This window comes from Aedes aegypti, chromosome 3 (assembly GCF_002204515.2).
Source record: "Aedes aegypti strain LVP_AGWG chromosome 3, AaegL5.0 Primary Assembly, whole genome shotgun sequence".
In the NCBI taxonomy this organism is placed as follows: Eukaryota; Metazoa; Arthropoda; class Insecta; order Diptera; family Culicidae; genus Aedes; species Aedes aegypti.
In genome coordinates this window covers 65156057-65182044 of record NC_035109.1, presented here as the reverse complement: position 1 = coordinate 65182044, position 25988 = coordinate 65156057, and the positions used below count along the sequence as shown (strand labels likewise).

General features: G+C 36.3%; 1 protein-coding gene across 3 annotated transcripts in view; it reads right to left on the bottom strand.

Moving 5' to 3' along the window:
• Window positions 1–14419, bottom strand: part of LOC5578735 (neuropeptide SIFamide receptor) — a 126957-nt gene extending 112538 nt beyond the window's left edge. For 2 of the 3 annotated variants that reach the window (XM_021851867.1, XM_021851866.1), the window contains exon 1: window positions 13567–14419. The gene's annotated coding sequence lies outside the window, so the exon portion shown is untranslated. The remainder of the gene's footprint in view (window positions 1–13566) is intronic. The other variant, XM_021851868.1, reaches the window with a different exon arrangement.
• Window positions 14420–25988: the final 11569 nt, after the last annotated feature.

Genomic DNA, 25988 nt, shown 5'->3' with positions numbered 1-25988 from the left:
CAAATTGATATGCTAAACCTGGATGATACCATTGACAATACCGTCAATCGCTCAAGATCCTGCGAAGAAACATCCTTTTTCGAAGTTCTCGATGAGATCAACACTACTGTGGGTCAACCTACAGATAAGTTCATCGTCGGTGCGAATAAACGGGTTTAAATCATATGCAACCAGCCTTCACCATCTACATCTAAAGAGCATAAAAATCAGTCTCGTGCATCTACTCCCGCAGTTTCTTCACGAACACCAAAAACTCCAATCTCTGTCAGCAAATCAAGTAATGCATCGAATCCTAATCCAAATTCTGTGAGCAACCACCCTACTGGTACTACCAGGACATCTTCTGGTCCTCTAAGCGTTGCCAATATCGGACAGCCTGCCGCTGATTCTGTGGATTTTTACGTTACTCCTTTCACCCCGGACCAAAAAGAAGAAGACGTAAAACTGTACATTCAAGAGGTCGCTAATGTTGCCCCATCAATCATTAAAGTTGTCAAACTTGTACCACGCGGGAAGGATCTAGATGATTTGTCTTTTGTGTCCTTCAAAGTTACCATCAACAAAACTGCCTCGGATGTAATCGGCGACCCTTGGTATTGGCCTGACGGTGTTACTGTTCGTGTTTTCGACCATAATCAAAAAAATGGTTCATCCATCCAGCGACCGCCCCAGCCTTAGTACCATTTCTATCGCTCGAATCGACAACCCCAGGACGCACACAAAAATGCATTATGGATGTCCCTAGCCACCCCGACCCTGCAGTTTCGTCAAATGTTCCTTGATCTAAAAGTCGTCCTGGCACCTCTGCAGTCGGAGGTATGGTAAGGGGCATTCAAAATGCCTTCTCAGGCAAGTACAATTCGTCGTTCAAGCTTCCTTCGTTTGATCGTTTCTCAAACCCTCGTAGCGACCTGCAATCGAATGATCATCTGGGACCTTGCTGCTTTTCAACCACGTCAACGAACATGTCTATAAGGAACTCGACTTCTCCGGGACGCACACAAAAAAGGCACTTTGGATGCCCCCAACCACCCCGACCCAGCCGCTGCAGCTGATGCCTGTTTTCAAAGTCGTCCTGGCATCTCTGCCGTCGGAGGAAAGGAAGGGGGCTTCCAAAATGCCTCTTCAGGCAAGTACAATTCGTATTATGAACTTCCATCGCCTGGCACCTTATCAAATTCCAGCTTCCAGTCCCCAGTGCTACTTCCATCGATAAACCAATCTCCAAACACCAGTGCCGATTCAGCGTTAAAAGTGTACTACCAGAATGTGCGTGGTTTGCGCACTAAAATCGATAGTTGGTTTCTTGCTGTTACTGGCTGTGATTACGACGTGATCGCCCTTACTGAAACCTGGTTGGACAACCGTATCAATTCCGTTCAACTGTTTGGACCCTTATACGACGTGTACAGATGCGACCGCAACGCGAACAACAGCGATAAGCGGTCCGGAGGCGGAGTACTGATCGCCGTTAAAAAGTCTCTCTCTCTTCCACGCAATTGAATGTTGGCGACAGTGTATTGGAGCAAGTGTGGGTTAAAGTCGGTGCAAACAATACAACCCTGTATATCTCGTCGTTTTACCTTCCTCCGGATAAAACGAACGATCGCCAAGTCATTGAGTCGCATCTGCAGTCCATTCGTGCAATCGACACTCTTAGTTCATGTGATGACCGAATTCTGATTCTTGGTGATTACAATCTTCCTGGAATTCAGTGGATACAGAATGAGTATGGTTTCGTTTCTATTGACTATCCAAACTCTACTCTTAACAATACATACTACTCGATTATTGACGGTATGGCTTTCAGCAATCTCCATCAATTGAATGCTACTCGTAATTTAAATGAACGTACTCTTGACTTGGTGTTCTGTAATTCGCTTGACAATTCTGTTTCTGAAGCCAACTGCTCAATACTATTGATTCGCATCATCCCGCATTAGAGCTTCTTATTTCAACTTTGGTCGAGGAAACTGGCGCTGACGATGAACGGCAGCTTAACTTCAAACAAACGGACTTCGGTGCTTTAACTAATTATCTTGATCTCATAGATTGGTCCTTTATGAGTAATTGGACAGATGTGGATTCAGCTGCTCGCTGTTTTATCGATGTGCTTAATACATGGCTGATAGAACACGTCCCATTAAAACAAAAACCACGATATCCACCTTGAGAGACTAATGAGCTACGAACTCTTAAGCGCAATAAGAACGCCGCTTTGCGTAGAATGCGCAAAACTCGAACTCCGGCAACGAAAACTGAATTCCAGCATTTTAGTAGAGCTTATACCTCAATGAATGCTTCTTGCTATCGCAGTTAGGGGAAATCAGGGTAAAACCGACACTGTGGGTAAGATCGACACCCTTTGATTTTTCATGTTTTGAGCAGATTTTCATACAGTTTCCACCACGCTCTATCTTAACTTGTGAAATGCTGTGTTTCGAATGACATTACAACTTACGCTACCAATAAACTGCCAAAATAAACAACAAAATCATATTGGATAACATAGAAGCAACATCAGTTGCAATATTTGGCTGTTATTCTTTAACTATTTCGCATGTGAAATTTTTTAAATGTCATTATTTGTTCTGCGTCTACATCATCATTTACTATTATTACGTTGATACAACATGAAGGAGAAATTATTTTTTGGTTTTACGACAGCTGAAAACGCTATTGAAAAATAAATGTCCAATCGGGGTAAGATCGACACTTTCATTTGGGGTAAAATCGACACCTTTCTTTGCTTCATAATCTAATTTCAGGGAATCTTTCTAATCGGAGGACTATCTCTGAGGTTTATGTGAGTCTTTATTTTTGAATTCCAGTGAAGTTCATGGACGGCGAACTTGTTAACATGTAAAATATGACACTATGTAACTTGTTACAAGCTATCATTAAGTATTAAAAAAATATTTCTATGTTATCACGTTTCAACTTATTTGATGAAGCTTGAAGAAAAATTTCTCATTTAAAATTGAAGAATTAACAGAATTTGAAATATTTTCACATAAATTAATCTTATTGTTTATTTACAAACCATGAGGTTCGACAGTTATTATTATCTAAAAATAATTACACTTTTCTGTGTTGTAAAAATAAAACAGTATTTATTTTCACAACCAATTATTCGCTACAACTTTATCTACGTAAACATTACATGAACACAAATTAATAATATCCATGTGTATTCACCCCAACTTTATAGTCTTAGCATGGAACATTTGAAATTTTCACATTTATTTAGTGGATCTTTGGCCTCTCCTCAATAATTTACGTAATATGTGTATGATCCTTCAGAGGAAGGGGTCATAAATGTCGAAAGTCATGTTTAAAGCATTGTTTCGAATATGAAATGTGATGGTGATGTTTAGAACGTATAAATTTTACTCAAAGTGCATGTGTCGGTTTTATCCCAACAGGGTGTCGATCTTACCCGCACTCTCAATTGTCTCACCTAAAAATGATGCAATATCAATTTGATTTAAATCACTATATAACCTTAATATGTTATCCAGCGATTGCAAGGATTGATAGATTTATAACCAATATGTGATTCTACAACAATTTTGGGTTCGTTTAACAAGCTAAAGTACATAAATTTTATCAATAAGCTTAGGGTGTCGGTTTTACCCCGAATTCCCCTACGTGCACCGAATGCAAAATAATCTCCGTCGCAATCCAAAATCTTTTTGGGGGTTTGTAAATAGCAAGCGTAAGGACAACAGGCTTCCTGTCAACATGTTTCTTGGCGAAAAACACTGCACTTCTTCTACGAACAAGTGTTCTTTATTTGCCCATCGTTTCTCCAGCGTCTTCAACAATGAACCCTGTTCGGATGCTGATGTAAGCAGAGCTGTTCAAGATATCATTCCTGATGTAGTTGACATCGATATTTCTGATGTAACTGATTCAATGATCCTACGTGCGGCAAGTAAGCTTAAAAACTCGTTTAACCCTGGTCCAGACTGTATTCCTGCAGCAGTGTACAAAAAGTGCATTAATTCAATGCTTCGACCATTACGAATAATATTCAACATCTCTCTGAAGCGTTATAAGTTTCCGGATGTCTGGAAGACTTCTACCATGTTTCCCGTCTTTAAAAAAGGATCGAAGCGCGATATAGCAAACTATCGTGGGATAACGTCTCTTAGCGCCGGATCTAAGCTCTTCGAGATCATCGTAAACGATTTCTTGTTTTTCAAAATAAAGAACTATTTGTCGACCGATCAACATGGCTTCTTCCCTGGAAGATCAGTTACTACGAACCTAGTGGACTTCACCACCAATTGCCTTATGAACATAGAAAATGGATTACAAGTGGATGCCGTGTATACTGACTTGACTGCCGCCTTTGACAGTATCAATCACAACATTCTTCTGGAAAAAATTAAGAAAATAGGTGCATCTTATGGTCTTGTTAGATGGCTCAAGAGCTACTTAGTGGGTCGGAATTCACGTGTCAAAATTGGTGGCTGCTATTCGGGAACATTTGAATGCAAATCTGGAGTTCCCCAAGGCAGCAATTTGGGACCGCTGCTGTTCTCTATCTTCTTCAATGATGTCACCAACTTTTTACCGAAAGGATGCAGATTATTATACGCAGATGACCTTAAAATCTACTTCATTATAAAGAACGAAGATGACTGCGTAATGTTGCAAATTGTGCTTAACCAGTTCTCCGGATGGTGTTCACGGAATCAGATGACTCTGAGTATCGACAAGTGTTCAACTACACTCCCGTGCAAAAGTTTGGGTTCACCCCCTCAAAAACATACAAAAGTGTTCTATCCATATCTCTGTGATTACACGTCCAATTGAAACTCTTTAAGCCGCATTCGAAAGGCAAAGAGTTATTCTTACTTCGTATGTATTTTTCCAAAAACATTTTTTGTATTTTGTATACTATTAAAAAAATACTTAAAGTTGTGATATTTTTCAAAAAACACACTGAAAATTCATATTCAATTTCCTCAGCATTGGGTCGACCAAAATTTTAAATCAAAGTGTCATTAGAATTGTAATCTTATATTCTTTGAAGAGACCCCACGAAATTTTTGCGGAAAAATCTGGAAAGTATTCAAAATCAATGAAACAGTCAGTCAAGTCATCGTGCAAAAGTTTGGGTTCACCACTCAGTATGATGCAAATCGTGCAAAAGTTTGGGTTCACCTGAGCCGCATGCACATCATTTTTGTCAATATCTCTGCCATTTTTCAACCGACTTTAACAGTTTAAAGCTTTTTTGAGCGCAAATAATGGCGCGTACATGATCGGTTTGAGATTTCACAGATTTAGGTAAGTTCAGGTGAACCCAAACTTTTGCACGATGACTTGACTGACTGTTTCATTGATTTTGAATACTTTCCAGAATTTTCCGCCAAAATTTTGTGGGGTCTCTTCAAAGAATATAAGATTACGATTCTAATGACACTTTGATTTAAAATTTTGGTCGACCCAATGCTGAGGAAATTGAATATGAATTTTCAGTGTGTTTTTTGAAAAATATCACAACTGTAAGTAAAAATTTAGTATACAAAATTCAAAAAATGTTTTTGAGAAAATACATACGAAGTAAGAATAACTCTTTGCCTTTTGAATGCGACTTAGAGAGTTTCAATTGGACGTGTTATCACAGAGATATGGACAGAACACTTTTGTATGTTTTTGAGGGGGTGAACCCAAACTTATGCACGGGAGTGTATATCATTCCATAGGAAAGTAAAGCCTATCTGTTACAATTATCGGATCAATGGAAGGTTACTGGAGAGATTGTCTGTTGTAAGAGACTTAGGTGTGATGTTGGACGACAACCTTTCGTTTAACCATCACAGGAGCTCTATCATTGATAAGGCCAACCGTCAGCTTGGCTTTATCTCAAAGATTTCACGCGACTTCACTGATCCTTACTGCCTGAAAGCCTTGTTTTGTTCACTGGTACGACCGTTGCTTGAAACTGCAGATGTTGTATGGACACCTTACCACTCCACATGGGTTGAGCGAATAGAAAGAATCCAGAAGAGATTTTTACGGCATGCGCTTAAAAATTTCCCATGGAGAGAACCCGATAATCTGCCACCTTACCAAGAGCGTTGTCAGTTACTGAGCATGGACACCCTTGAACAACGAAGACATGTCAACCAAGCAGTTTTTATCGCAAAACCTTTAAAAGGGGAGATTGATTGCCCAAATCTTCTTTCTTTGCTGCCTCTGCATGTTCCATCGAGAATGCTACGCAATCATACGCTACTCCGCCCCGGTCAACATAGGACTAACTATGGTGCTAATGCTCCACTTCCTGCCATGTTAAACCATTTTAATTTGGTACAACAATTTTTTGATTTTAATATGTCGACAACTAGTTTTAAGAGGAAGATTGTCACTCAGCGACTACCGTAATAATAAGTTAAGGTCTTGTATAAGAATAGAAAAATTCACTAGGGCGTGTTCCGATGAATGTATCCCAATAAATAAATAAATAAATAAATAAATAAATAAATAAATAAAATATCGATGCTATTATGATGGGCATACTTCATACCAGCCGTAAACTTAAATTTGCAGAAAAATACATACTAAATTTTCATAAAAAACATTGCCCAAAACAGTGTTAATTGTAATTTATAAAAAAAACACAATTTTCGCATAACAAAAAAGAAAATAGAAATTTTGGAGACTTTTTTCGCACGAGTAGACAAATTTTGCTAAATTTAAAGTTGTGGTAGGGCAAGTGTACCATTAGTGGTGCAACTAAGGGAAAACTGCTAAAACACGGTGTTAAGATCATGAAATATATGATTTTAACGTATCATTCGATAGATCTCAAATCCTTCTATCATTCAAATGTATAAAAATCACGATTGATTTGAAATTTCCCTGCAAAAAGCCTTGCACCAATAATAGGAACACTGGTCCTTTAGTGGAGGTATATTTTAAGGATGGTTCCTTTAGTGGCGCAAACCATTGATTTCTTATTAGACCCTCCACTATGGGTACTGATGCATCACTATTGGTGCAAAGGAGCAAAAAAATAAGCAAAATAATTGTTTTAAATAGTTTTACGGTAAAATTTCATGAATATTATTCGATTACTTGTATCATTTTCGCATCGTACATAAAACAAAAGTATCACATAATCATTTATTAGCGCGAAACATGCCAAAACACACTACCTCCACTATTGGAGCTACCTCCACTAAGGGAGCGTTTGCCCTATGTGTAGTGAAGTATGTGGATTTTAGACAATTTGCATAATAATATATGGCTCGAGCTTTTGCCCCACGTTGGGCCATAACTGGTTTCCAAACATTTATGCAAAAACTAATAAACCTCAAAGCATTCTCGCGATAGGCCCAACAACACCCTTACATAAAAAATCGAACTAAATTTAATTTTCATTTTGTTCAATGCATTGAAAGTTCTACCGAAAAATTACAATTTTTACATCTAAAAACAACGAATAGCAATAACTTTTGCGAAACACTAATCGATTTCTATAATATTTGGAATTGAACTCCCTTACTAAAATAGCATTTGAACCACCATGACATTTATAACATTTGTTTTAAATTGATCTAGAAATCTACAAAAATCTCTTACCCCACTTGAACTTTTGCCCCACTTTACTCTATTAATTTGTTTTTCGAATTATCTCTTACTAATTATGACATTTATCAGATTTCATCCGATTTCATGAGCATTTAAAGAAATGACCCGCCACACAAAATTGTTTCTACTATATGGCCCGCGGATCAAAAAGGTTAAGCAGGTCTTTTCTTCAATTTTTTTTATGGACTATGGGCTGGGCATTAAAATTAAAAATGGTCTCTGGAGTGGATGTGCATGGAAACTCGTTAACAATCAACCCAAACAAATAATAAAAACTGATTAGAATAAGTGATGAACCGAATATTGATATTCAGAATTCGGTATTCGGCGCTTGTATAGTAAAAATGTCTAGTTACCGTTAAACAGGGCTTTTCTCGACATTATTTCCACATTCTGCAACTTTGAGGATCCATAAGAATTATAGATAGATTTCGATAATAATAGCATATATCTGAGTTGTATATCTTCTTTCTGGCATTACGTCCCCACTGGGACAGAGGCTGCTTCTCAGCTTAGGGTTCTTATGAGCACTTCCACAGTTCTTAACTGAGAGCTTACTGTGCCAATGACCATTTTGCATGCGTATATCGTGTGGCAGGTACGATGATACTCTATGCCCTGGGAAGTCGAGAAAATTTCCAACCCGAAAAGATCCTCGACCGGTGGGATTCGAACCCACGACCCTCAGCTTGGTCTTGCTGAATAGCTGCGCGTTTACCGCTACGGCTATCTGGGCCCCTCTGAGTTGTATATGTGCGTGTCAAATGTGCAAAATATGAGGCAAATCCATCAAGAAATAAAAAAATTGCTTAAATAGCGAAAAATATGTGTCCTTCAAAACAAAAAAGGGGCTACTTTGGACACTTTTAGTAATCAATACGGATTGATAATAAAATGATTTTTTCTCATAAATTTCCAACTAATTCTATAGGTTATTGTCAATTGTTATGTTTTTGAACGTTTTTTCATCGATAAACATGATTTTGAAATACTTGTTATTAATCATGAATCGTGGTTTACGGCTAACCAGCCGAGTGGAAGTTTAACAACTACCGAAAAGCTAAATATTACATATACTCTGCAATTTGATTAAATGGACAAATTGATGTGAAGTTTTGCGAAAAAGTTACACGTCTTCTCAGTGAGAATCGAACTCATGCCCATCCCATTAGATGAAGTTAAAACAAACGAATGACTACCAAGTATTGTGTTGATTAATTGGTTATGTACAAACAAATTAGTTTTGATTCCTAATGTTATATGAAGTATATGTAGAAGGCTCTCATCAATTCCTGCAATTAAAAGTATTTTTTATTTAAAATGCAATCCATTATGAAAAAAAAATAATGTTTCGCAAGATCGCAAACAACCGGCACCATAAACGGGCAGATTTATCGAGAGGAATGCTCGCAGAAGCGCTTGCTGCCCTTCCTCGCTCTCACCGTGTTCCCTCGCTGTTCTGGCCGGATCTCACTTCGTGCCATTACGCCAAGTCTGTAATGGATTGGTACGAAGCGAAGGGCGTTAAGGTGATTATAGAACTAAGCCAAACGTCAAATTTTCAAGAGCACAAGACTTGAGAACCAAACAGCACTCCGCGTTGAAAATTTATTCCATTGGTCACCACCAGCAAGCAAGTTTTTTGATTGATTTTCAACGCGAACTGTTGTCAGATTCTCCAGTCTTGCGCACTTGAAAATTCAAAGTTTGGCTTAGTTTTATAATCACCTTAATTTGGTCAAGTAGGAGGCGAACCCGCCAAATATACCAGAACTTGGTTAGATCGAAAAGTTTTGAGCGATAATGAAGAAGAAGTTGAGAAAAAACGAAAAACAGTCAAACCCGATGAAACTTTGAAGAAAAACTGGGAGAAATTGTGTATGGAAGATGGGCAAAGCCTCGCCCAAGATCTCATGAGTAGTGTTAAGGGGACAGGATCCGTCATTGGTTTTGGAATTTTCAAAAGCAGTTTTTTGTTCAAAATCGCGAAAATTTACAGGAAAATGTGTTCACTGTATCCAAATCTACAGCCAAAACACAGTGAATACATTTTCATCGAATAATTTTTAGTTTTGAACAGAAGAACTGCTTTTGAAGTTTCGATGATGACGATGATTACGATGAAGGAGCGTTGAACGTTAAGGCCGCACGGGACGTCATCATAATCACCCTATCCATTTCGAAAAGCAAATCTCAAGAACCACTCCATTTATCGATGCGAAAAATGTATCACTATGATTCTATATATGTAGTGCACAACCCGATACATTTTCAGCTTCATAGGTTCACTAAAACTCGAGATTTGCTTCCACAAAGTTTTGATGATAATTGTTAGAGTGAGACGAAAGATAGGGAAAATAACACGGTCTCCCGTGTCCCCTTAAGAGAAATGTGCAAGCTTTGGGGGAGGAAAATCAGAAATACATTATACCAAAACATAAAATTTGAGAAATAGCCGAATTAAAATGAAGTTTTGGTGATCATTTTTGTGTGTTTCATTTTTCCGAGTCCAGTCTTTATATAGATAGTAAAAGATCTCCTAAATCTATTATCTTTAGAAGCAAACAGTTAATTTAGTTGAACATTTAAAAATATTTGCAATTTAAGTGTTGGAAATTTATTTCATTCTCTAAAACAATGAGGAAAGTGTAAAGACAGTCAACAATAAAATATTATAGTCCGCTCCACTTGTCCACCTTGTGTCTTCTCGAAAGTCATCTTTTTGTATTGTTACAGGTTGCCATTGTCTACTCAACGTTCGATCAGCAGCAAAGCAAACCCGTCACAACTGAAAGCTGCTGAATGACAACCGAACGATTCTATTGTCCTATCCATTATTTGGAATTATTGTTATCCCTAACCTCGACCAAACCGCGAGTTTTACGGTTCCCCAAAACTAGTATAGAAAATTCATGAATGCGGTAAACAAAATCAGGAAAACTCGGCTCCGCCATGTTTAATGGCGCATGAGCCAAATGAATAAATGATTGAGTAAAAAATACAAAATAATATTATGCACGTTAACTTTGCAACATTGATGAAAGTAATTTTGAATTTCCTTATTTTCAAACTTTGAAAGATTCAGGATGGCATTATCCGACCATTCTTGTGAAATTTTATTAATGTTCGCAGAATATAGTTTGGAGTAGCATGTAAAATATGAAGGATGAATTTTCATTACAGTTCATCTCTTACAAGCTTCTTGCTGAAGATATCCCTTATTGTATATGTACATTTGGCTGAATGGACGATGGGAATAATAATTGGGTCAAATTAGGAAACATTGCGAAATAACGCGAAATGGTCGAAGACAGTAAAGGGTTGCTTTATTTTCAGTTTCAATCAAAAAATTTCCATTTTTTTTTCAGCTCAGACTGTTTTGTCACGTGTTGTCAAATTGTTGAGACAAACTTTTGAAAAAGAGCTTTAGGGAAATAATTAGTTTTGTAACTAAAAACAGAACATTTACACTGCGAAAATCATTATAAATATAAGAACTCACATAGTTATGACGATACATGGATACTCAATTATCTCCTGAAATAATCTTTAGCTGTTATTGAAGGATAGCTAAAAATACCGAAAACAATAAAAAAGCACACTGGGGACGGACCTGGTGTAGTGGTTAGAACACACGCCTCTCACGCCGATGACCTGGGATCTAATCCCATCCCCGAGATAGTCACTGACAAAAAAGTTGTAGTGACGACTTCCTTCGGAAGGGAAGTAAAGCAGTGGTGCCGAGATGAACTAGCCCAGGGCTAAACATCTCGTTAATAAAGAAAGAAAAAAAAAGCACTAGATGAAAAAAGTGCAAATATGTGCATCCTATAGTTTACATATTATCGTACAAACGGAAATAAATTTTAGTCCAGGATAGCTTGAAACCAAAAAGTATGGAATATTGAAAATTTTAAGGTGAAGATGAATCGAAGCCAAACTTCAAATTTTCAAGAGCACGGATCTGGAGAACCAAACATTCGTTTAAGCTAAAAACTTAATCGATTGATCACCACCAGCGACTGATCAATCGATTATGTTTTCAGCTTAAACGGATGTTTGGTTCTCCAGATCCGTGCTCTTGAAAATTTGAAGCTGGCTTCGATTCATCTTCACCTTAAAGCACGAAATTTTAGTTCTTTTTTTAAGATTGCTTTTTTAATACTCTTTCGAATAGTGTGTAAGGATAGTTCGACTTACTGTATCAAAGAAACTACAAAAGATCTTGATCTTATATTCTAGGAATAGCTTAGCTTAGACTGACTACACATATCAATGGTTGCTATTCCGTGATTAACCGAAGCCAGTGAAAATGCACAAAGAATCAACTAGAAGTTCGGCTGGGATATGCCATAATCTTCTTCAGTGTGCACAATTCAGTGCCTCTATTTATGCATGGCCAATGACGACGCCTGCCACGTCCTTGCAGTCAGGTGGGATTGGGGGAAGGAATGTTAGTGTGTAACCTTTGCTATTTAGAGACCGTGTTTGCCTCTGCATCTCCACAAAGGTTACTGGGAGGGATGTTTGTTAATGGGGAGGATCGTTGGGTCACAGGATTCACTTTGATAAGCGATTAGACCATGATAAATAATTATTTGTGAGATATAAACATGCTTATATGTAAATATAATATTTTCATTTGATATGATCAATATCTATGTAGAGAAAAAAATATGCCGACACTTGAGGTGACGAACCTTTCAAAGTTTGTTGAATCAAGCGAACCTTTCGCAAGTCTACACTTGTAGGTCGAGCCATTCAAAGTTTTTTTTTTAATTACAAAAATAAAGGCTAAAAGAAGAAGGTGTTTTGAAAAAAAATAGACATAAATAATTTATGAATCAGAGTTTATGTCGACACTCACAGTGACGAATAATTCATAGTTTGTTGAAAAATCATATTTACGTCTCACCGTTGTAACGATTAAAGGTGCAGTCATACATATTTTATAGATTAGAAATAGTAGCATGAAACGAGCTCACCAATTGATCCGTCGTCCTTGAGCAGCAACAATCCTTTTTCAGCTTCACTCGTATATAAAAGCACTCGGCTATATAAAAGCACTCAGAGAAAATAGGCGCGCGACCCGAGAGGGAAAACAACTGATGACTGCTCGGGCTTTCTTGACGCACTGCCCAGGAGCAAGCGTCAACGTCGAAAGATCAAAAAGGACTAATCGAACGCGGCACTTTTTCACTTTACTCGACCGACGCGCGACATGTTTGATCCTGCCCTCATCGCCGGCCCCCGCAGGAGCAAGCGTCAAGGTCGAAGGACCAAACACAACTGTTGATCTTTTATTCTAGGAATAGAATACTTACTAGAATTGAAGTTTTTACTGTTATTTTCAAAATGTCACCTATTTGTCTGTGGATCTATGTTGGGGACGCAGTGCATCTTCACCTTATAAGGGCGTGGCTGTCAAACGCCAGACGGAATCTAGACTCACTGATCCGCACGTTGATCTGATCTTCAGTTTCTGAGCAAAAAATTGATGTCAAATGGCGAAATATTATAAGAAAATATGAATTAAAGAGGCCACACTTCAAATTATAATAATTTTATTGTCTAAGTAATTTATTGAAAAAATCTTGAAAACTCATGTTATTGTTTACTCTTTTTTTGGTGAAAAGTACTTGTTGGCTCTTGATTGGTCATGCTGTAGTTAATATTGATGGTTTTAGCTTACATTTAGAATATGATACATATATTATTGTAAATTGTTTGATATAGATTGAATATAATAATTTGATTAGGTAAATATGTGCGATTTAGCAATAATATATGAAATGCGTTTAAACACAAGCAGTCTGTACAACATTATAAGTCGAAGAAAATGAATGTATAAATTTAATAATTAAATCCAGGTGCGATGAATGATGTATTTTTAGCTTGCTTTTTTAATAGATGCATGTCATATGAAATTAAAAATAATTAAATTTGAGTACTTACATATGAAACTAAAGACGATCTTCTTTTGGGTAAGCCAGAAGTTGTTCACATTAAGTTCACCACCGGTGTATACAATTATGTTCGATACTGTATCCACCGAGATGCAACTTGTTTGGCGAATTGTTTACCACAAATAGAAGGGCCACAAGTTCTTCGATGTTTGTTCCAGCACAGAGATTCCTTTTGTTCTGTTTTTATGTGGAACGAGTCCACTTAACGAATGACACAAATATAAAACAGCTTGGCGACAAAAAACAATCTCGGCTTATCCCGTCAAGTGTTTCCCATCGGTAGGTACCTCTCGATTCCTTTCGCACCAGGAGAACCTGCACAGAGGGGACACTTTGTCACAATCAGAAACTTGTGCTATCAGACACGTTTATTTTGGAAGCTCTCCAACGGTTAACGAGGGTACCTCAATCCAAAGGACTTCACAACAGTAGCTGGTTGGGTTTGATTTATTTTGTGTTGCCGAAATGAAACAATAACATCATTCAAAACAGCACTCTAGTAACAGGACAACGCACCCGGACCGATATGCAAATCACTCACGAAAGACTGAAAACTTTCACTTTCGACCGCCAGAAAAATTCTACGCTCACGTGTTCGTTTTTTGCGCGCGCCCGTTCCGATTTTGGCAATTGGAAAAACTCGACCAACACCAGCGGATAAAGCCGTGAAAAGTCCGCAGGTCGGAAAAGCACGTTCGTACCCGGCGCTGGCCGAAGTCGAAGTGAAAGTGAAAATGCAGACTCCCGAGATTACAACAATGCCATGTGCCGGTGTGGCGCTTCGTTTGCTTGGTGTATTCGCGAATTTCCGAGTCGAATCGGGTTCGGTTTCGTTGTGTGGGTTATTTGAGGTAGCTTTCGAAAAGTGCGGATGGAAATAAGTAAAATAATAAACGAAGCCTAAATGAATGAAGACTAAACGATTTACTTATGAAAAGTTATAGCATGTTTTAAAGTGTTAGCGGCGTAATGCATTAAACTCGTTTGAGCCTCAAATAAATAAACAAGCTTCTATTGACTAAAAATCAACAGTGTTATCATATTTCACAGGCTTATGAGGATGCGGCTCATCATACTATCTGAAGTACTACTGTAGTAGACGTTCGGCTACTTGCAGCGAGAAAATTATGAATGGACGAAAAAAGTTAGGTTCCGGTGGAAAAACAGGCAAACGATGAACGCGAAATGGGTGATCCTGAAAGCGAAAAGGAACTCGGAAACTTTACTCATGGGGTGGTCCTTAATAAACGGACGTAAAACGAAGAGTGGTAATATTGGTATAATGTTTGATTGAAAAGGTTATTACAGTTATTGTTTTTATGCGATCTTGGTACTCGTTTATAGTAACTATTATCATTTTTGTAGAGTACAAAAAAAATTTGAATACATAAATATGAATTTTGACATTGTATTTTGATTATTTATGTTGTAAATTTGTACATTGTTGAATGTTTTCATTCCAGGAATAGTATTTCATTGCCAATTCAATGTATTTGTAACAGTGAATCAAATTGTCATCAAAACAGACGAAAGATCCTAACTTGTGCAGATTGAGATAAAATCAAAAGAAAAATTGTTATGACAATCACAGGAGGCAACATTGTAGCAACTTTTTCAACTCGTAATAAATCGATCATTTCAAACACAAAATCGAATTTGTTTCACGGATGCTGTTCGATAGGCTTTAGGACATTTCGTCGAATGACATTTGGTCGAATGACGTTTGGTCGAATGACATTTGGTCGAAAGTACATTTGGTCGAAAGGACATTTGGTCGAATGGACATTTGGTCGAATTGATTTAGAACATTTAGTTTGGTCGAATGGCGTTGAGTTGAACGGAAATTAAGTTGGAAGCTTATTTCAAATGGTTTATTGAAAGATCATTTGGTAAAATTGATTATTGTTTTCTGAATTTTACAAAGTTGGTGAGATTATTCTTTTGAATAATTTGAATCATCTAACTGTTGTGGAATAAAAAATGGGACATTTTATGTAGGCTTATTTTTTTATTTCATACATCTTTTTATTTGTAAGTTTAAGTTATGCCAAAATATAGGATTTCGGTGATTATCCAGAAGAAAATTTTAGAAAAAGTTTTTTTTTTTGTACATTAACTGAAATATTTAGCTCTAGTGAATTTATTATTCTTTCAAAGTGTCATCATTCTTTGAAAAATTGGTCAACATTACTTAACGATGTGAACAAAATGTTTTTATTGTAAATTATTCTTTTGAAATGCCGTCGTTCTTTGTAATGAACTGCTGATCTTTATCTGATGGAAGCATTTGAAGATAGTGATCGGGATCTTTCTTTGAATTCTGGGTTTTGCAGCTTACGGATGTGGGTAAGAATTTTGAATGCGTAAATCAGAATTGAAACGGCAGGAAGACGAGTTGACTTAGGCGACAAAAGAGAGAGATCTGCTTATCTGGAATCGCAGAACATGCCTGAATGAAAAAGCACAATGAAACGTCAAAAACGCAAGAGGTTGATAAATATGTTGGGAAAGCGTCCATCAAATTGAATAACAAAATTTTGCTAATAGCATATAGATTATTAGTAAAATGGCTGATATTTTTCAAATTATTCAATCACTCTTGTATTGAATCTATCACATTTGGTCGAAAGACATTTGGTCGAATGACATTTAGTCGAATGACGTTTGGTCGAAAGTACATTTGGTCGAACGGACATTTCGCCGAATGGACATTTGGTCGAAAAGGTTTAGTTGCAACAGAAAGCATATGATATTTGGTCGAACCGTTGAATGATAGTGGTCGAATCTAACTACTTTTTCGTTCATGCATGTTCTGCGGTTCGAGATAAACTGATCTTAAATGGATGCAAGCCAATTTTTGTTGCCTCAGACAACTCGTCTTCCCTTTCCCGATACATAGAATTAGCACATTTTTCATTCGTATTAATTCAAAGCTTCTACTGCAAACTCTGTTATTCGCCCGAGGTCATCAACACTGTCAGCAAAGCCATAGATTTGCTTGACGAATGTAAGCTGGAAATCACAATAAGCCAATCAGTCATAAGTAGAGTTATCGACACAATAACTTCGCCATAAAACTTCTCCTTTAAGCAAATTTTTTCTGCCGTTATAATCCTGATTTTCTCATTCAAAAATCTTACTCACGTCCGTGAGCTTCAAGACCCGGAAATCAAAGAAAGATCTCGAGCACTCTCTCCGAATGCTTCCATCAGATAAAGATCAGCAATTCATTACGAAGAATGATGAAATTTCAAATATATAATTAATAGTAAATCATTATTTTCACATCGTTGAGTAATATAATAACTTGTTGAGCAGCTTTTCAAAGAATGATGATATTTCCAAAGAATAATAAATTCACTAGAGCCAAATATTTTAGTAAATAGTACAAACAAGCTTCTTTTAAAAAGTTCATTTGAATTATCATTGAAATCCTAGATTTTTGCATAACTTCAAATTATTAATCCAGATTATTCAAAAATATCTTACCAACAGTGCAAAACTTAGAAAACAATAATCAATTTTACCAAATTATCTTTCAATAAACCATTTAAAATTAAGCTTCCAACCAAATTTCCGTGCAACTAAACATCACTCGACCAAAATAAATGTTCCAAGCAATTCGACTAAATGTCCATTCGACTAAATGTCCTTTCGACCAAATGTACCTTCGACCAAATGTCATTCGACCAAACGTCATTCGACCAAATGTCTTTCGACGAGATGTCCTAAAGCCCTTGTATTAGCGACATAATGTTACTCTCGACGGTCAGACTAAACGTAAAACTGTTTTCCATATTATTTAGTTTCGACCAGTATCCTTTTCGGCTTTGGGACATTTCGTCGAATGACATTTGGTCGAATGACGTTTGGTCGAATGACATTTGGTCGAAAGTACATTTGGTCGAAAGGACATTTAATCGAATGGACATTTGGTCGAATGGCTTTAGAACATGTATTTTTATCGAATGATGTTTAGTTGAATGGAAATTAGGTTGAAAGCTTATTTTGAATTGGTTTATTGAAAGAACATTTGGTAAAATTGATTATTGTTTTCCAAGTTTTGCAAAGTTGATAAGATAGCGTATTCTTTTGAATAATCTGAATCATTAAAAGTTGTTGAGAAAAACGAGAACATTGTATACAGTCTTATTCTTAAACTTAATACACATTTCATTTGCAATTTAAAGTTATGCCAAAATCTAGGATTTCAATGATAATTCAAATGAACTTTTTAGTAGTGTTTTGTACATTGACTAAAATACTCAACTCTAGTGAATTTCTTATTCTTTTAAAATATAATCATTCTTTGAAAAACTGCTCGACAAGTTATTTTATAATTCAACGATGTGAACATAATGTTTTCTTTATTTATTATTCTTTTGAAAAATCATCGAACTTCGTAATTAAGATCAGCTCATCTGATGGAAGCATTTAGAGAGAGTGCACAGGATCTTTCTTTGAATTCCGGGTCTTGCAGCTCACGGACGTGGGTAAGATTTTTGAATGCGGAAATCAGAATTAAAACGGCAGGAAAAATTTGCTTTAAAGAAAACCTGCATGGCGAAGTCATGGTTTAAGGAAACTTTCATGGCGAAGGTGACGGTAACTCTACCTATGAGCAATTGGCTTATTGTGACTTCCAGCTTAATAACATTCCTCAAGTAAATATATGGCTTTGTTGACAATGTTGATGACCTCGGGTGAATAGCAGAGTTTACAGTAGAAGCATTGGATTATTCAAAATGAAATTCGTGCAATTTTTTGTATCGGGTAAAAGAAGATGAGTTGACTGAGGTGACAAAAATTGGCTTGTTTCCATTTAAGATCAGCTTATCCCGAATCGCAGAACATGAAACGTCGAAAACGTAAGAGGTTGATCAATATGTTGCAAGAGCGTCCATAAAATTGAATAACAAAACTTTGCTAATCGCATATAGATTGTTGATGAAATGGCTGATACTTTTTCAAATATTCAATCAATCTTGTTTTAGCGATAAAATGCTAATATCGACGATAGTCAGACAAATCGAAAAACTTTGCATTCATACTATTTAGACTCGAGCACTATCCTTTCCAAACATAAAATTTTATTTCTGTTGCAAATAAAAAGTTTCGACCTAATGTCCATTTGACGAAATGTCCGTTCGACCAAATGTACTTTCGACCAAACGTCATTCGACTAAATGTCATTCGACCAAATGTCATTCGGCCAAATGTCATTCGACCAAATGTCATTCGACCAAATGTCATTCGACCAAATGTCATAGATTCATCCTTTTCACGGAATGTTGGCTCGACCAAATGTCATATGCATTCTGTTCCAACTTTACCTTTTCGACCAAATGTCCATTCGACGAAATGTCCGTTCGACCAAATGTACTTTCGACCAAACGTCATTCGACTAAATGTCATTCGACCAAATGTCTTTCGACCAAATGTCATAGATTCTCGCCGGGCACGTGGTGAGCGATCATTGTCATATTCTATTGCCGTGGTGATCAATTGTTGTTGCGGAACAGAATTCTTGCAACAAGAATAGTAGAGAACAATGTCTTTATTGCTGCGTGTTGGTTGATTGATTCACTGATTTGCAACATTCACAAGTGTAATTTGAGTTTTACTTAGTCTGCAAGTCGTCCATCAAAAAACTGTTTTCAAATATGGTGAAAAACAACATATTATATGGTGTTGTTTAGAGTTTTCATTCTTTTTATTTTCATTGCATTTGATACCATGATCAATATAATGAATGTATTTTGAGACACTGGTACAGAAAGATATCATGTAAAATCTCAAGCTGTCCGAAACATGGGGACAAGAGGACATAGACCTAAATTGTAGTTTGACCATATTCAGTTCGAATGTAGTGCAAAATACATTCATACTTTTATTACTTTTTTTTTCTTTTGACGATTGAGATTATTTGTTTGTATTCAAAATCATTATTAATTAAGTTCAAATTTAAGGCCAAACCGCCGTGTGGGGTGAAAATGGGCCAATGCAACAATGTTAATAGTTATTTTATTGTATTCAACTATCCTTATTGTAATTACTTCTTGCGATTGAGCAGACAATTAAAGATGAGCAAACCAGGAAGGTATCATTCCGACTTCGCTTATAACAAAAACAATTGTGAATTTACAGTAAAAACAATAAATGTTAGAGTTGCTAAAACACTCAGCAATAACGAAATTATAGGTTATATCTGTACCATAGAGCTTATGGTGTTTGAATAGGTTTAGCCAGTGTTTCCCAAACTTTTAAGACTTTCATCCCCTTGAGGTCAATGTATTCTAAAATCGCCCCCCTGATATTTATATTTTTGAATAACACAGCGTAACAAAAATGACAGATTTTGAGTCGCTGAATCTGATGCCGTTCTCAGAAATGTTTCAGCACGTCACAATTCTTAGCTACAGGTCGCCAAAGTTGTATAAAACACTGGTTTTATTCCTCTTTAATGAATGTTCGAATCCTCTGAGCAGAATCTCAAATAGAGAAACTTTAAAGTAGATGGAGTACCGTGTACCTTTTAATTCCGCTCCTAAATGCTTATCTTTGACAGATACGCGTATTTCGACTACCACTTGCAGTCTTCTTCAGTGTCAGTTACTCGTATCCACTGAAGAAATCGTCGCATCTCTCTATCTTAAATACTAACACCAGATAAGTACCTACACAATCAAACTACCTAGGAAAAAATTTTCGACAGGAGCCCTGTCATGTCTTGGTCAAAAATTGAAAAGGGGATAATAATAATTATACAAATCCCTAACTATCTACCTATGTATTCAAGTTCGTTTATATTTCTTAGGTACAAACTTAAATAGCCTTGATTGTCCGTTTCCTTGATCCCTATTAAGAAGTAGTGAAGGCTTTTGTTTGTAAATTTCTAAACTTTCAGCGACGTCTAGTTTCCAAGATGAAGATACGCTTCGTACGATGTCTATGTTATCGCTTGTCATTTGATGTCCATCCTGGAAAACATGTTCAGCCACTTTTGATTTAAAATCATACGCTAATCCCTTTTCTAATTCCTTGTCCGCTTTTTTTACCTCAGCAATATGTTCTTTGAATCTTATTTCTAGAGTTCGTTTTGTTTGTCCTATATAGATTTTATTACAATGGGGGCATGAAATTTTATATACTCCTGCTCTATTCAGTTTATTAATTTTATCCTTTGTTGATCCTAATCTAGATTTAAGCTGACTACTCCTACTGCTGAAAACCAAATCTACTCCATATTTTCGAAATTTCTTAGCCAAAGGCTGTGTAATCTTGGTATCAAAATTCACCGCTACTCTTTTTAAATCCTCTTTTTCGGCAGTAAGTGTTGTCATACTTTTCCTATATTTATCCCTTGCCCTCTTATCTACTACTGCTTGTATTGTACTATTCCTATATCCGTTAAGCCTAGCCGTCTCAAAAATATAATCCAGTTCATTTGATTTTCCAGTTTCACTTAAAGGAAGGGTTTGCATTCTATGTATCATATGATGAAAAGCCGCCATTTTATGCTGATAAGTGTGGTTGGAAGTACTCGGAATAACTCGCATAGTATTAGTTGGTTTCCGGTAAATTTCAAATTCAAAGTGAGACGATTCCCTCGTAATTAGCAAATCCAAAAAAGGTAGTTTATTATCCTTCTCCTCTTCATGAGTAAATTTAATATCTTTGTGGATACTGTTAATTGCTTCTAAAATTTTTGGCAAATAATCCTTTTTGATAATGCTAAACACATCATCTACATATCTCCACCACCGCTGTGGTAACAAATCTTTCTTTTTCAAAATGCTTTCAAAATTGGCCATAAACAACTCGCTCAAAAACGGAGACAATGGATTACCCATAGGTGCACCTTTTGTCTGTTTATAAAAATTACCACGGAAGCTAAAATAGTTCTCTTCCATACAAAGTCGGGTTAATTTGATGTAATACCGAACTTTGTTTTTCCAATTAGACTCATTGTGTTGGTTAAGTAGCCATTCTTCCAAAAGGTTTATGGCTTCTTTAACTGGCACACTAGGAAATAATGCTTTAACATCAAAAGAAACCATAATTTCATCGTCTTGAATATACCCAGAAGCCTGAAGTTGGCTTGCAAACTCCTGAGTATTGTCAACCGAACGGCTTTCAAAAGGTTTGGGCATGGATTGGAATTCCTTAACCAGCCACTTTGCAAGTTTGTGTGTAGGAGACCCTTCTGCTGATATAATTTCTCTCATTTCATTGCCAGGTTTGTGAATTTTTGGCAATCCTTTAATTCTTGGTGGAACTGGATTAGAAACTTTGAGGCGGCTAGTGTTATCTCCAAGAAGTGGCTTACATTCTTTTAAAGTTTTTTCTACATGTCTCACCATTGTGGGTAGTGGATCGACTCTAAAATGCCTATAGGGACCAGTGGTTATTTTTTCGTTCATTTGATTATCATAATCATCTTTATCCAAAATAACCACTGCATTGCCCTTGTCCGCTTTTAAATAGTATACCGACTTATCCCGAAGTTCACTCAAAACTTTATCCTCATCACTATTTTGACCTCTTAATTGAAATTTGTTACCTTTTAATGACTCTTCAGTGTCATTTCTAGCAGATTCTTGAAACTCTATTGGTATTGTATGTGTAATGGCGGTTTCAACATCGATTATTGTCTGTTCAATATCTGGTTTTGTGGCAACCGATATTAAATTTACTAAGATATTAAATTTACTCATGAAGAGGAAAAGGATAATAAACTACCTTTTTTGGATTTGCTAATTACGAGGGAATCGTCTCACTTTGAATTTGAAATTTACCGGAAACCAACTAATACTATGCGAGTTATTCCGAGTACTTCCAACCACACTTATCAGCATAAAATGGCGGCTTTTCATCATATGATACATAGAATGCAAACCCTTCCTTTAAGTGAAACTGGAAAATCAAATGAACTGGATTATATTTTTGAGACGGCTAGGCTTAACGGATATAGGAATAGTACAATACAAGCAGTAGTAGATAAGAGGGCAAGGGATAAATATAGGAAAAGTATGACAACACTTACTGCCGAAAAAGAGGATTTAAAAAGAGTAGCGGTGAATTTTGATACCAAGATTACACAGCCTTTGGCTAAGAAATTTCGAAAATATGGAGTAGATTTGGTTTTCAGCAGTAGGAGTAGTCAGCTTAAATCTAGATTAGGATCAACAAAGGATAAAATTAATAAACTGAATAGAGCAGGAGTATATAAAATTTCATGCCCCCATTGTAATAAAATCTATATAGGACAAACAAAACGAACTCTAGAAATAAGATTCAAAGAACATATTGCTGAGGTAAAAAAAGCGGACAAGGAATTAGAAAAGGGATTAGCGTATGATTTTAAATCAAAAGTGGCTGAACATGTTTTCCAGGATGGACATCAAATGACAAGCGATAACATAGACATCGTACGAAGCGTATCTTCATCTTGGAAACTAGACGTCGCTGAAAGTTTAGAAATTTACAAACAAAAGCCTTCACTACTTCTTAATAGGGATCAAGGAAACGGACAATCAAGGCTATTTAAGTTTGTACCTAAGAAATATAAACGAACTTGAATACATAGGTAGATAGTTAGGGATTTGTATAATTATTATTATCCCCTTTTCAATTTTTGACCAAGACATGACAGGGCTCCTGTCGAAAATTTTTTCCTAGGTAGTTTGATTGTGTAGGTACTTATCTGGTGTTAGTATTTAAGATAGAGAGATGCGACGATTTCTTCAGTGGATACGAGTAACTGACACTGAAGAAGACTGCAAGTGGTAGTCGAAATACGCGTATCTGTCAAAGATAAGCATTTAGGAGCGGAATTAAAAGGTACACGGTACTCCATCTACTTTAAAGTTTCTCTACTGGTTTTATTGATGTGTACATGAAATTTAAAGTATGATTTATCAATGTGATATAATCTACCAAACATGCTAAATAGGACTTGAACTTTCAATTTAGATACAAATCAGTTGAAATTTTACTATAAAATTTAGGTTAAATCGATTTTTTTCAACATGTTTACAGTCTTCATATAAAATTCTTCGTTTCTCTTATATGGCATAATACAATACTTTTCTGAACCACCAAAAAATAACATTTTACCATCGAAAATATTAAGAACTTCGTTGATAATTATTGTTCTATACAACTTGCATGCAAGTTTGCTGAAACAGTCAAATTTAGCATTTTCAACAGTCAATATCTCAAAAACTAGACGTGCCATGATATTTCTGAAAACGGCAATGGACTCAGCAACCCTTAATTTAGTAAATAGTGGTATTTTGGTTCTTGAGACAAAACCGTGTTCTGCAGTGTAAATGTTAGTCTCCAGGAATCTAAACCGTTAAGCCCTCAACAATTTAGGATTACATAATCGAAACGAGACAGTGCCTTCCCGATTTTGGCAACACCCGATTTTGTCCACCCCCGATTTTAGCAACACCCGTTTTTGGCAACATTTTCTTCCCGATTTTGGCAACACATTGAACAATATTTTCAATTGATTATTAGGATTCAGCAGCTAAACTTTTTGAACAATTTTCAATTTGAATGTTAATCCTAGGTTGCTTCAACAATTCCGCCCCACATTTTTTCTTCGACATGATTTTTTCAGGAAATTCCTTGCAATCCTCTAATAATTCATATTGCAACTCTCAGTAAAATATTTCCCGAACAACATAATGCTTGATGAGATCTCGCCATGAACTCTATTTCTGAGTGCATGGCAGTGCCAGTCTCCATAAAAAGCATTGATAAACTGCCATGATTCAAAAAAAGCGTATAGTTTTTAAACGGGCCTTACTATAAATATTTGATGAATATCTTACATCTTCTCTTTTTCTATTCATTCCTGATCGATGAAGAGAATCCCTGATAATAGATATTTTTTAGGATTTTCCCCTGACTACTTTTCCAATTGGCTTAAGCATCACCTCCTGAACTAAACAATCAATTCTCTAGGTGTTGTATATAGAACTTCTTCGACGATTCCTGCAGGAAACACTCCGTACAATTTTTTTGGAGCTTTACTGGAAATATTTCCAAAAAAATAATGCAAGAATTATTCCTCGAGTACTCCTAAGAACTTCTTTAGAACAACTCCTGAACATACGCAAGTAATATAACTAAAACAATCCTCAAATGAATTACAGGTTTTTTTTTCTCTGAAGAAATTTCATAAAAAAATATTTACATTCCTTAATGACAACTTCTGGGATTACACTTTAGTGAAACGCTAAGAAAACTATAAAGAGAAAGATAATTTTTTGAGTCCTCTTGAAAGTAGTAGTAGAGTGGAGGAAACTTTGCAAAACAAATAATATAAGACACATGAACTCATGCCATATATTTATGAAACCTTGCGTTAAATAGTAAATTTTAAAAGGAATTTCTAGAAAAATTCCTTGCAAAATAATTTGAATAAAAATAATCCTGGAGAAAACCTTTCAGGAATTTCGAGACTAATTCCTAGGGGTAATTTACGATCAAATTCATTGAGGAATTTCTGAAGAAATAAGGGATGACTCCTTGTAAAATAATTGGAAGAATAAAAATAATCCTGGAGAAAACCTTGCAGGAATTTCATTTCTGAAGAAATGAGGGATGGTGAGGTGCTGATAGAATCCATCTTAGATATTTTTTTGGGGGAACAGCATGAAATTCTTAAATATTCCAGCAGGGCGAAATTGTAGATTGTACCTCCTGAACGAAAGGGTTAACTCGCTAGACATGCATTATTATGTTTAGCCAAGACCTGGGAGGGAGAAACCAATACAAAATTTATGTACGTCAAGGTGAGCCGAGATTTTGCTGTCACGAACTGTCACTGTGAGCCCAGATTTTGAAGAGAGGACAAACATAATAAAAGCGCATAATTCATCAAAACATGTTTATGGGTTTCATAAAATTTGACAACAATCGGTTGTAAATCAATTCCTACACATCCAAAAGCAATGCCACGATAGCGCCTTTTTATTTTTAATGAATATAAAGTATTGAGACACGCACAGAACACTTTGGCCATTTTCTCATATTTGTCCAGAAAGATCGAAGGTGCACATCAAAAGAAAACCAGCGATTTTCCTCAAGCCTGCCTTGATTGTCGTTGGTGAGTTGGAATTATCTTGCAGTTTGGAATAGTGTTGTTTCATATTTTGTGTGTAGTATCTGTGCCTCCCTCCCAGGCCAAGACCAAATGCACAATCATTTGACGTCTTTGAATATTTACATACATTGAAAATGACTAGAGAACAAAAAAACTAAATGTTACATCGGTTATACCTGCACAACATTCCTCTTCTTGGCATTAACGTCCCCACTGGGACAGAGCCGGCAACTCAGCTTAGTGTTCTTATGAGCACTTCCACAGTTATTAACTGAGAGCTTTCTTTGCCA